A 13,932-nucleotide genomic window follows, 5' to 3' on the forward strand; every position below is an offset into this window, starting at 1 on the left:
CCCTCGGGCAAACACTTACCCTTCCAAGGTCTCACCTTCCAAGTCTGATAAACAAGGGCCTTGGCCTCCATGATCTTCCAAATTGTGCCGTTTGACTGGACATGATCTCTTCCTTTGAGCCTCGGCCCTTCTCATCCAGCAGAACGGCATGGCGTCCTGGAACCCGAGGGATGCACTGAATGAATGTTTATTTCCTTCCCTGAACCTGGCACTGAGCCCCTGGTCTGCTGTGCAGCGTGGCCATGTGGAGCCCCAAGTCCCTGCCCTAGACTGACCCTCTGCCTTCAAAACCAGGGCTCCAGAGGAGTGATGGGATGAACCCGAGGGGCAGTCCCTGGGGGCTGGAATTGCGAGCCTTCCATTGGGTGGGGGTCTGCGGTGGAAGGGGGAGGCCCAGGCAGGCACCTTCAGCGCAGGGAACTCCCTCCTAGCAGCATCCGAATTCCAGCTCTGCACATATCAACCATCATAGGCTGCAACCTTGGACTCCTGCATCCCCTGTACCCTGTGCCAGGGATGAGGGCATCCTCTCGGGCCAGAGAGGCCATTTTCTACCTCCACATGGAGTGCGAGGGCCATAAGCTGAGGGCCATGAGCTGGGACCGCGGAGGACAAACCAGGACAGGAAGGAAGGGAGTCGGCCCGCAATTCAGAAGTGTTCCACCAGGGGGCACCAAACACATGGGGAAACACCCGCCTGGCTTCCTTTGGCAAACATGGGCCCAGGCCCTTCCCAAAGCTCCAGTTCAGGGTGAGGCCAGCTCCCTGAGGACCCTTTAGATCTTGAAGCTGGGAACTACAGGAAAAAAAAAAAACAACAAGGATCAGGTGCCACTGTTGAGCTGGCTTTGAGTGAGAGATAGGACACCTCCCGGAGAAGGACTTCGGAGAGGTGATGGCTGCAGGGTTTGCAGTGGACTTGGCAGGTAAGAGACACAAGTACCAGCGGCCCTGCCAGCTCAGAACAGCCGCTGGTATTTCTTCCTGAGGAGACAAGCTACCCTTATGCTGCTTTGGTCTTGGTCAGGTTGGGTGGGAGTCCCTGTAAGTGTGAAAGAAACAGGACAAAAGACTGCATGTACCACTTGAAGATCCCAGGGCTGATGGGGGCCATATGGGATCACAGCCTTGATAGGAATAATATCAGCTTCACAGGTCCTCACCTCCTGGTCCTCAGCCCCCATCCCTCCAACCCTGGCTGCCCCTCGAGTCTCACCTGTTTATATCTGGATGCCTGCAGTGAGGGCCTCACCAGCATTTACCAATTACTCTGTTTTCACCAGCCTTCACCCCCTACCGATGGAAAAAGATGGGAGGATTTGTCACCTTTGGGAAAAACCTGAGACCCTCTGATACCACCAAGATACGACCTCTTCCTTTCTCTCTGGAAGCAGGTGGCTTCGACAAACTGCCTCTTTCTATTGTTCTTGGCAAGATATATTAAAATCTGTGTGCCCTTTTCCCAGAAAAGAGACTAGACTTCCAGTAAGGAGAGAATCTTTTTTTTTTAATTAATTAATTTACTTATTTATTTTTGGCTGTGTTGAGTCTTCATTGCTGTGCACGGGCTTTCTCTAGTTGGGGCGAGCGGGGGCTACTCTTTGTTGCGGTGCGTGGGCTTCTCATTGCCGTGGCTTCTCGTTGCGGAGCACGGGCTCTAGGCTTGCAGGCTTCAGTAGTTGTGGCTCACGGGCTCTAGAGCGCAGGCTCAGTAGTTGTGGCATGCGGGCTTAGTTGCTCCGTGGCATGTGGGATCTTCCCAGAGCAGGGCTTGAACCCATATCCCCTGCATTGGCAGGCGGATTCTTAACCACTGCGCCACCAGGGAAGTCCCAGGAGAGAATCTTTTGCTTGGAGGTTGTAGAGGCTTTCAAGGTTTCCATTGGAGAATAGTGAGATGCTTGCCCTCAGTGGGGTGAATTAGGTGAGAGAGCTATGGTTGGGTGGTGTCACTACTGAACCTGCCATAAATAATGGCCACGGGGGGCCACCATTTCTAAGGAAAGTTGTGAGAGGGATCTGAATGCCTTCCCCCCTCACAACAGCTGCCACCATGCCAGTTGTGGGCAGCAAACATACTTGGCTGTGTCTGTCCCAGGGGCTGGTGAGCCAGACCAACTCGGGGGCTCAGGACATTTAAAGAAATACTGTCTTCCACAGAGGGGGTAATATCTGAATATGCTTGGCATTTTCTTGGATAGAGACTAAAGAAGCATTTAGAAAACAAAACCATTTTTTAAAATGAACTCTTCTGTGTTACTTGGTGCCCAGAAATCTTTGCCTTACTACAATCAAAGGAATCTAAGCAAGGTGACCTGGGAGAGGAGAGAAGAGATACCGGGTACCACTACTACATCCAAACTGGGGCCCACCACCAGCATCATGACGTCCACCAATGGAAACATGATGGGGTTTACAGGTGGAGGACAAAGTTTGCAAACAGGCACGTGTAGCATCAAAGCATACAATCAACAGAGCAAAAGGCAACCTATGGAATGGGAGAGAATATTTGCAAATCCTACATCAGACAAGAGGTTAATATCCAGTATAAAGAACGAACTCCTACAACTTAACAACAAAAAACAAACAACCCAATTATAAATATAGGCAAAGGACTTGAATAGACATTTCTCCTAAGAGTATATACAAATGGCCAACAAACACATGAAAAGATGCTCCACGTCTATAATCATTAGGGGAATGCAAACCGAAACCATGATGAGATACCCATTGTGGATGGTTGCTATCAAAAATCAAAAACAAAAAAACAAAAGACCAGAAACAAAAGAACCAGAAAATAACAGGTGTTGACAAAGATATGGAGAAATTGGAACCCTTGTACACTGTTAGAGGAAACGAAAAATCCTGCCTTTTTCTAAACATACGTCTCATGAGGAAGCCTGTAACTTAGCTGCACCTGCACCAGCGCAGAAGGACGACTGCCTCACCTTTTTCTTATTTCCAATCCCCTTTCCCCACGCTCCCCACACCTCAGACCACCCTGCTTCTTTATCCCATAAATACCTCGAGGCCCTTGCCTTCAAGGAGGTGGAGCTGAGATCAGTTCTCCTGTCTCCCGGCCTCGTGAATAAACCCTTTCTCTGGTGCAAACCTCAGCGTCTCAGCGTTTGGCTCGCTGCACGTCGGGCAAACAAACCTGGCTTGGTGACAACATGAGGTACCTACAGTGGTCAAACTCATACAGACAGAAAGTAGAACGGTTGTTACCAGGGCTGGGGGCAGGGGGAAATGGGAGGTGGTGTTTATGGGTATAGGGTTTTAATTTTCCAAGATGAAAGAGTCTGGAGGTTGGTTGCACAACCATGTGAATGGATTTAACGCTACTGAACTGTATACTTACAAATGTTTGAGATGGTCAATTTTATGTTTTACCACAATTAAAAAAAATTTTTTTTTAAAAAGAGGCAGGTCGGGGCTTCCCTGGTGGCGCAGTGGTTAAGAATTCCCCTGTCAATGCAGGGGACACGGGTTCGAGCCCTAGTCCGGGAAGATCCCACATGCCGCGGAGCAACTAAGCCCGTGCGCCACAACCACTGAGTCTGCGCTCTAGAGCCCGCAAGCCACAACTACTGAAGGCCTTGCGCCTAGAGCCCGTGCTCTGCAGCAGGAGAAGCCACCACAATGAGAAGCCCGCGCACAGCAATGAAGAGTAGCCGCTGCTCGCGGCAACTAGAGAAAGCCTGCGCGCAGCAACGAAGACCCAACGCAGCCAAAAATAAATAAATAAAATAAATAAAAATTAAAAAAAAAAAAAAAAAGAGGTAGGTCTAATGGAGGAAGGCTCTGTCTCTTCCTGAGTTTAGCTCTTGGAGCTGAGGGTTCAAGGGTAGGGAGTAGGGGTCCCAGCTCTGCACCTTTAGCGCGAAGAGAGCTTGAGGTTCCACTGGGGGTGGGGGTGGATATTGCCTCCTTCCTTCAGCAAAGAAGCTGCTACTTTGTTCTCCAGCTACCAAAAGACTTAGCAAGGCCCAAGCAATTGTAGGGCCAGGAGGGCCATTCTTCTCCACGCTGCGAGCACTTTGAACTGTTTGGGAAATGAAAGGATTTCAGGGGACTCACAGCCCAGCTACACTTATCTCCAGGGCTGTGAGCCAGGATCATGCCTTGCATTTTCAAAAGTATTTTCCTTCCAAGATATTCAATTTGTCGTCTGTGACCTTTGGTTCCAACTATAATTTTAGCCAAGGTTAAATCAAAGCGTTTGAAGCTCACAGCTCATATTTCCACAATATACTTTGTAAAGTGTTCTGTCTGGTGTCCTGTTTTCTTTTTTTAAAAAATTTTTATTTTATATTGGACTATAGTTGATTTACAATGTTGTGTTAGTTTCAGATGTTCAGCAAAGTGATTCAGTTACATGTACACATATATCTATTCTTTTTCAGATCCTTTTCCCATATAGGTTATTACAGGGTATTGAGTAGAGTTCCCTGTGCTATACAGCAGGTCCTTGTTGCTTATCTATTTCATAATAATGTGTATATGTTAATCCCAACCTCTTAATTTATCCCTCCCCGGCCACCTCTCCTCTTTGGTAACCATAAGTTTGTTTTCTGAGTCTGTGAGTTTGTTTCTGATATGTAAATAAGTTCATTTGTGTCCTTTTTTTTTTAAGATTCCACATATAAGTGATATCGTATGATATTTGTCTTTCTCTGTCTGACTGGCTTCACTTAGTATGATAATCTCTAGCTCCATCCATGTTGCTGCAAATGACATGATTTCATTCCTTTTCACGGCTGAGTAATACTCCGTTGTATATATGTACCACAACTTCTTTATCTGTTCCTCTGTTGATGGACATTTAGGTTGCTTTCATGTCTTGGCTATTGTAAATAGTGCTACAATGAACATTGGGGTGCATGTATCTTTTTGAATTATGGTTTTCTGCAGATATATCCAGAGGAGTGGGATTGCTAGATCATATAGTAGCTCTATTTTTAGTTTTTTAAGGAACCTCCATACTGTTCTCCGTAGTGGCTGTATCAATTTACATTCCCACCAACAGTGTAGGAGAGTCCCCTTTTCTCCACACCCTCTCCAGCATTTATTGTTTGTAGACTTTTTGACGATAGCCATCCTGACCAGTGTGAAGTGATACCTCATTGTAGTTTTGATTTGCATTTCCCTAATAATCCTGTCTTTTTTCTTCTTGTTCTGTAGGAATGTCTTCTACATTCTAGATATTCATCCTTTGTTGATTTTCATGCAGAAAATATCTCTGTTCAGTCTGTCACCATCTGTTAACTTTGGTATCCTTTTTTGAACAGGAAGCCTTGATTTGTGATGTAATCAAACTTAAAATTTTTTCCCCTTACAATTTGTTTTGAGGATCGTATTTAAGAATCTACTACCCCTGACTACCAGGTTACAAAGATATGTCTTACATTTTTCAATATTAGATCCACAGTTTTAGTCTCTCACATTAAGGTCTTTAATCCACTTGGGGTTTCCTTCACATATGCTTAAGATAGGGACCCACCTTTATATTTCTCCATCTAGCCAATTGTTAAAATACCATATATTAAACAGCCCACCTTTTCCTCCACTGATTTATGGTACTGCCTCTGTATACCTAGACCTGCCTTTGAGTTCTCTGTTTAGTTTCTTTAATCTATTTATTCCTGCACAATGTCACACTGTTTTTAGCACTTGGCTTTGTAATACGTCTCAGTATTCAGTGTGTCCTTCCTCTTTGTTCTTCTTTTTCAAGTTTTATTTCCCCTTATAAATTTGGAGTTAGTTTGCACCATCTCCGCCCAATGTCTGGAATTTTTATTGGAATTACATTGAATTTGTACATTAATTTGGAGGAATTTGGCATCTTTACAATTGCTAAGTCACATTATCCATGAATATGGTATATCTCTCCATTTGTTCAGGTCTTTTTTATATCCTTTAATAAAGTTTTAAATTTTACTTCAAAAAGATCTTATGTAGTTTTCATTATATAAGATCGTAAATACTTGATAGTTTCTGATGCTATTGTGAAAGGAAATTTTACTTTCTCTTATATTTTCAATTGGTATTGACTACTGCTGTCAAAACAAACCCTATTGGTTATTGTATGCTGGGCACCATCTCCAGTTATCTTGCTGAACCCTCTTTTTAGTTCTCTGTCTCTTAACTCAGTTGGGTTTGCTATGTAAAAGAGCATATCATCTGCAACTAATATCAGTTTTGTCTTTACCCTGTTGACACTTGAACATTTTGTTGTCAGTGGTGATGGTGGTGATGAGGTTCTTTGTCTTGGTTAGTGAGGACTTCTAATGCCATATTGAATAGTTATGGTTAAATAACCATATTTGTTTTGTTCCAGACCTTGAAAAGAATGTATCTAAAGGTTTAAGTATGATGTTTGCTGAAGGTTTTATTAAGTTAAAGAAATTCCCCTTTTTTCCTAGTTTTCATAACATTTCATCATAAACTTTGTCAAGAATTTCCTGCATGTATGGAGAAGATGAGGTGATTTTTCTTCTCTACTCCATTTGTGTGATGAATTTTACATCAGTATATCAATACTTTGGATTTTTAACTAACCATGAAATCTTAGATAACCCCTATTTGATCCTGATAAATTATGTTTTTAAAAACACACCATTGGATTTGACTGGCCAATATTTAATTGATTAGTTAATTAATTAATTAATTTTGCATTAATGTTCACTTTGTTTTCTTTCCTTTCACTTTCCTTAATCTGTTTTGTCATTATGGTTATACTAGCCTCTAAAATAAGTAAAGCAGCTTTCCCTCTCTCTTATGTTTTCTATTGTATGGAACAACTTGTATAAGACAAACCTCAATAAATGGTAAAAACTGGTTGTGCTTGAAGGTCAGTAGAACAGGGTTTTTTTTGTACATACAAGTGTTTATACACTTAGTTTTCTATTTGGTCATATGAAATTTTACATTTTTCTAGAAATTTATCCTTTTTACCCAAGTTTTCAGATGCATTGGTGTATAATTATTGAGGCAGAAACTTCTGCTTGCCTACCCAATATCCATTCTTCTCTCTTCTTCACCCAAATCGTGTTCCTGGCAGCAATTGTGTTCAAGTAAAATGCTTAGCTTCCCAGATACCCTTGCAGGTGGGGAAAGCAAAAACTTTCCCAGACACAGTTTCCACCTCCTACATAAGCTTCATCCCCTCCTCTTCCCCTTTCCTTAGAGGAGAAACAGCCATCTTGCAGCCATAAGGCAACAAGCATGAGCAAGAAAATCCCACACTCAGCTGAACACAGTCCTTTTTGCTTAGTTACTCTTTTCTGAAGTTTGCATGTAGTGTTTCTAAAGGACCTGTGTTTGGTCTTGTTAATTTTATCCACTGTTTTTGCTCTCTCTTTTCATTTCTGCCATTATTTTTGTTATTTCCTTCCTTCTTGTTTCTGTGGGCTCACTATGTTGCTCTTTTTTATTTCTAACTTCTTGAGTTACACAGTAACATCTTTTGTCCTCAGTATTTCTTGTTTTCCAATAAATGTACTCCATGTTTTAATTTCCCTTATGTACTGCTTTAGTACAAATTTGGACATTGTAATTCAGCACAAACCTTGGCATTGTAATTCAGTTCTAAGTATTTCATAATTTCCCTCGTCATTTCCTCTTTAGCCCAAAGGTGATTCAAATTTTTTTCCTAGGAATATGGGATTTTTAAGAGTTCTCCTTTTATTAAATTCTAACTTTATTTCAGTATGGTTGGAAAATGTAACCAATGTCGTTCTTTGTAATTTGTGGAGATTTTCTTTGTTGGCTAGGTATAAAGAGTTATATGTGCACACATATTTTAGCTCAAGATTATTAGCTGTGTTAGTCAAATATTCTATCTTGCCTTTTTTTTTAAATTAATTAATTAATTAATTAATTTATGGCTGTGTTCGGTCTTCGTTTCTGTGCGAGGGCTCTCTCCAGTTGCGGCAAGTGGGGGCCACTCTTCATCACAGTGCGCGGGCCTCTCATTATCGCTGCCTCTCTTGTTGTGGAGCACAGGCTCCAGACGCACAGGCTCAGTGATTGTGGCTCACGGGCCCAGTTGCTCCGCGGCATGTGGGATCTTCCCAGACCAGGGCTCGAACCCGTGTCCCCTGCATTGGCAGGCAGATTCTCAACCACTGCACCACCAGGGAAGCCCTATCTTGCTTATTTTTGATCTGCTTGATGTATCATATTCTGAACGAGTTGTGATATAATCTCCCAATATAATTGTTGATATATTCATTTCCCTCATTTTTTTCATGTTTTGTTTTATTTATTTATTGAAGTATAGTTGATGTACATACAATATTATATGTTACAGATATACAATATAGTGATTCACAATTTTTAAAGGTTATACTCCATTTATAGTTATTATAAAATATGGCTATATTCCCCATGTTGTACAATATATCCTTGTAGTTTATTTTATACATAATAGTTTGTACCTCTTAATTCCCTACTCCCATATTGCCCCTCCCCCTTTCCTCATTTTAGCTGTTTGTTGTTTTATATATTTTGAGGATACATTGCTGGGCATGTATATGTTTATGATTGTTATTTCTTCTTTTTTTTTTTTTTTTTTTTGGCCACGCTGCACGGCTTGCGGGATCTCAGTTCCCCGACCAGGGATTGAACCTGGGTCATGGCAGTGAAAGCCCAGAATCCTAACCACTAGGCCACCAGGGAACTCCCTGGTATTTCTTCTTCATTTATTATTCCTTAGTAGCATATAACATCTCTAATTATTTATCACCTTAAATTCATTTTTTTTTCTTTGATGTTAAAATTGCTACCATGGAGTTCTTTCTTTTTTTAATGTGCCAGGATTTTTTAACCATTTATTTTCCAATTTTGCTTAAATGATCTCTTACTAAAAATATATATTATTGGGCTTCCCTGGTGGCGCAGTGGTTGAGAATCTGCCTGCCAATGCAGGGCACACGGGTTCGAGCCCTGGTCCGGGAAGATCCCACATGCCGCGGAGCAACTAGGCCCGTGAGCCACAACTGCTGAGCCTGCACGTCTGGAGCCTGTGCTCCGCAACAAGAGAGGCCGCGATAGTGAGAGGCCCGCGCACCGCGATGAAGAGTGGCCCCCGCTTGCCGCAACTAGAGAAAGCCCTCGCACAGAAATGAAGACCCAACACAGCCAAAAATAAAATAAATTAATTTAAAAAAATATATATATATATATATATATTATTGCATCTTGTTTTTAGAGTGAATCAGAGAGTCTCTCTATTTTGATTTGTGAGTTTAATTCATCCTCGTTTATATTTATTAATGTTATGTTAGGACTTCTTTCTGCTATCTCATTTTGTGTTTTCTATTTACTATACTTTCTTTCTACTCCTTTCCATCTTTGGAATGGTTCAAAATGTCCTTCCTTCAGTTGAAAAGTTTGGATTTTCTACTTTCCATTGGCAAGATCAAATTATTCTGTAGAAAATAATACATTCCATTTATACTCTTCTCATGGTTAACCTTAGCTTATTATGACCCTTACTTATGTTTATTCTTTCCCCTGTCAGCTTCTTTTTATTTATTTATTTATTTATTTATTTATTTATGGCCGTGTTGTGTCTTCGTTTCTGTGCGAGGGCTTTCTCTAGTTGCGGCAAGCGGAGGCCACTCTTCATCGCGGTGCACAGGCCTCTCACTATCGCGGCCTCTCTTGTTGCGGAGCACAGGCTCCAGACGCAGGCTCAGTAATTGTGGCTCACGGGCCCAGTTGTTCCGCGGCATGTGGGATCTTCCCAGACCAGGGCTCGAACCCGTGTCCCCTGCATTGGCAGGCAGACTCTCAACCACTGCGCCACCAGGGAAGCCCCTGTCAGCTTGTTAAGCTTAACAAATCTGTATGTTTCCTTAAATAGGACAAGTTCCCTAGCATAATTTCAGCACCCTCCACTTTTTCCTCCCTCCATCAGTTCCCCAAGCCCCTTCCCCAGCCACGTTTCTAGTATACAGCTTTATTTCTGAATTATCTGGTTTTTATATTTATTTATTTAATATATATAATAATTCATTTTTACAATATATATATATTCCCACCAGGGGAGAAGCATTGTTAATTTAAGTAATGTTACCCTTTCCTAAGGTATGTTCTCCTCTTTACTTTGCATATCTCATTGCTTTATCCTGGATTCATTTCCCATCTTCCTGAGGTACTTTTTTAAAAAATGCTTTCAAGGGAGATCAACTTCTAGAACAGTGAAGTGAGGATCTTGGTGAACCACTCTCCCATAAAAACAACAAAGACACTGGCAATACAACTAAAGTCAACCATTTTAGAACTCTAGAAATGTACCAAAGCCACTGACTGAACTGAAAATTATCTATCCAAGAGAAACTACTGAACTTCAACAAGACAGTGGTGTCCAGCCCACAGTCCCTCCCCAGCTTGGTGGGCCAGTAGCCATGAAAAGTTAGCAGTCTCAAAGCTGATGGAGAAGTCTGATTTCTCTTGGAGTTCTGTTAAAAGCCCATTCCTAGAGCATAGTCAATATTTTTTCCAAGTTAGAAGCTACCTGAAAAATCTCCATTCCCAAGGTGTTATGGCTATTTGATTTGACTCACAGCTGGGGGTGGCGGGGGGAGGGCAGATGGTATCCCTAGGGCATTACCAAAAACAATAGCAATCTTCTAATAATATCTCAGCTGCCTAAGGTTGTGATTTTGGTTGGAGCAAACAGAAGCCTGACCAACAACAACAAAAGTTTTAAAGTAAGCCCTGGAGAACTAGAAAACCACAGGGAACTTTGAAAAGCTCTGCCATATTCCTAGGGATCTAGAAGGCTGTGCATATGCACATGGTTAGGAAAGGCCTTTGGAAAAAGGCTGCAGGCACTCACCTCTGACTGACCTTTAGGCCCTGTGTACTCAGGAAGTGAAAGCTAAGTCTGTTCTGTTAACTGCCTGAAGTTTGAATGTGTGTCTTCAGACACAGATCTCCTTGTCAAAGGGTAGAAGACATATAAGCAAGGCATTTAGTGAAATCTTTAGACCGATCATTGGCTTACCACTAAATTATACTGAACCAGGAGTGAACCCTAGGAAACCAGACTTTAAAATATGAAGTTAAAAAAAGGGGGGGAGGGCGTAACAGAGAACTCAAGTGCTATACACTTCAGGGAATACAGAATCTATAGAATTAATTGAGGAAAGTCACTAACAAATAAGCAGCAACTAGAAAAACAATAACAAAAAAACAGCAACAACAACAAATCTCGGGAGAAAGAATTTGATTTCAAGTTGTTACAATGTATTATTTTAAATCTCTAATTTTTGACAAAAATTTACAAGACATGCAAAGAAACAGAAAAATATGCCACATAATAGTAAAGTAAACAGCCAGCAGAAAATATCCCTGAGGGGGCACAAATGTTTAATTTAGTAGACAAAGACTTTAAACCAACTAATACAAATATGTTTAAAGACCTAAAGAATACCATGCCTACAGAATTAAAGTATGACAACAATGTCTCACCAAATGGAGAATATCAACAACAACAACAAAAACAGAAATGACAAAAAAGAATCAAATAGAAATTCTGGAGTTAAAAAGCATAGTTACTGAAATGAAAAATTTGCTAAAGGGTCTCAATAGCAAATCTGGGCTGTAAGAAGAAAGAATCAGCAAGTTGAAGGTAGGTTAATAGAAATTAACCCATCTAAGGAATAAAAATGAACAGAGCCTCAGAGACCTATAGGATATCATTAGGCATACTAACATACACATAATAGGAGTCCCAGAAGGAGAAGAGGAAAATAAAGAAAAAAAAAAGAATATTTTTAAACATAATGACTAAAATCTTCCCAAATTTGATGAAAAGAATTAGTTTTGTTGTACTATGTCTAGGTGTGGTTGGTTTTGTGGGGGTTTTTTTTGTTTGTTTTTTGGGCTTTGTTTGTTTTTTGTTTTCTCCTTCTTAGATATGAACTTTTTTCAATTTGAGGTCTCTTCTGGAAATTCTTGGTCATTTTTCTCTTCAAATATTTCATCCCTCTCCATTTTTTTCTTCTTATGAAATTTCCATTATTACTTTAGATTTTCTATTTTTTACTTCAATCCTCTGTATCTTAGCTTATTCTCGATCGCTTTCTGATGCCTTCTGGGAGAGTTGCTAAAAATGGTCTTCCACCTACTAATTGTTCTTTGTCTATATGCATCTGCTCTTCAATGCATCCATTAAGTACTTCACTCAGTTTTCATATCCAGTATGTCCTTTGAATTCGTTCATTTTTTATGCTTGCTTCTAGCTTCATGTTTCTGATATCGTCCCTCCTCTCTCTGAGGATATTTGTTATGTTTATTTTAAATGTTTATTCCTTTAATCCATTCGTTCTGTTTCCCTTGGTGCAGGTTCTTCTGTCTGTTCCCTTTCTTTTATAACAGTTACCCTCCTCAGACATCCCATTATTTTCCCCTCTGAACTCATGTGTCCTTGGAACCACCAATGACCTTGGCTTGGTGGTGTGTACTTGGGCAGTCAGAGAGCCTCTGTGTTGCTGTCTGAAAGAAACCACTCCCCCTTCCCTCTCCCAACCAGGCAATATTCTTTCTCAGTAAATCTTCCAGGACCTCCTCCCCAGACATTGCTCTTTTCCAGGGGCTACCTCCCTCTGGCAACTCTCTGTCCCTTGAAAGAGGGAACATTTAGGTGTGTCCAGCCTGGGTGCCCCTGTATCTGCTCCAAGGCTGCCTCCCCCTCACCTCACTGCTCCGGGCTGGTATCACATTGGCACTGGGCTAATGCTATTTTCTTACCAAACAGTGGAAATAGGGTGTGCAGTGGTCTTCCTAGCAATGTAAAGGAGAGAAATGGCATGGTCCGAGCCCCCCCAACTTTTTTTTTTTTTTTTTTTGGTATCTGGCCCTCTTCTGCTCTAGACTACCATTAGAGAGAGAGAGAGAAAGAGAAAGAAATCCAACCACTTTCTGTTTCCCTAGGGTTTTCTTCTTAGTTTTTATGTTTGGTTCTGGTATCCCTCAACCTCCCTCCCATCTCTGCAGCATCTCAAGACAGGAGCAAAGAACCTCTCCTGGTTTGCAATCTTGTGGGAAACCTGAAGTCAGCCTCATGTGTTGTGGCTGAAGATGAATTTTAATCTCCAAGCCTCCATTCTTTTCTTCTCTGTAATGAGAAGTTTGGAATAGATGATCTCAAGTTGTCCTAGCTCTAAAATTCCGTGATTCCATGCAGCACATGCAGAGGCGGCAGGTAAGAGACACTGAGATATTTTAAGACCACACAGTTTCCAAGGTGATATAGAGACATAATGGGGGGGGGGACACCCAACGAGAGAGAGTTATTAACGAAAATGAATGTCAAGTTAGAGGGTGGAATGTCAATCAAGTTTCAAGGAATGAGAAGGGGAGGATATTGACAGAGAAAGAGAAAGATGTCACAAGAGAAAGGGAAAACCACTGATTGGAAAAAGGTTTGGAGGAGAATCAGCAAGTGTTGAGAATGACAAATGCGATTAACCCACCATGGGAGCAGATGCCATCTTTTCTTTCTAATTTATTAGGAAATATTTCTGACTTACCAATAGTGCACCGAATAACATAATGAACACTTGTGTGCCCAGTGCCCAATCTAAAATATTACTCATGACCAACATATAGCAACCTTCTCTCCACCATCACCAAGACGTAGCAGCCATTATCCTAATTCAGTGTTTATCATTCTCAGTAGTTCTTTATACTTTTACTTCATACATGTATGCAAGGCAATATTTTGTCTTTGAAAAATCAGTTTTCATGTTTGAAGACAGAAGTATGATGACTATGTACTGAAATACTTGTCTGAGGTTAAAAAAAAAAAAAGTCAGTGCTGAAGGAGTCCCAGGAGAGGGGAATAATAAAATAGATGGAATAACTTGGATCAGAGCATGAGAAACTTCTTTCTGCTCATTAGGTCTGCCCAAGGTG

The sequence above is a fragment of the Eubalaena glacialis genome, chromosome 19, assembly GCF_028564815.1.
Source record: "Eubalaena glacialis isolate mEubGla1 chromosome 19, mEubGla1.1.hap2.+ XY, whole genome shotgun sequence".
In the NCBI taxonomy this organism is placed as follows: domain Eukaryota; kingdom Metazoa; phylum Chordata; class Mammalia; order Artiodactyla; family Balaenidae; genus Eubalaena; species Eubalaena glacialis.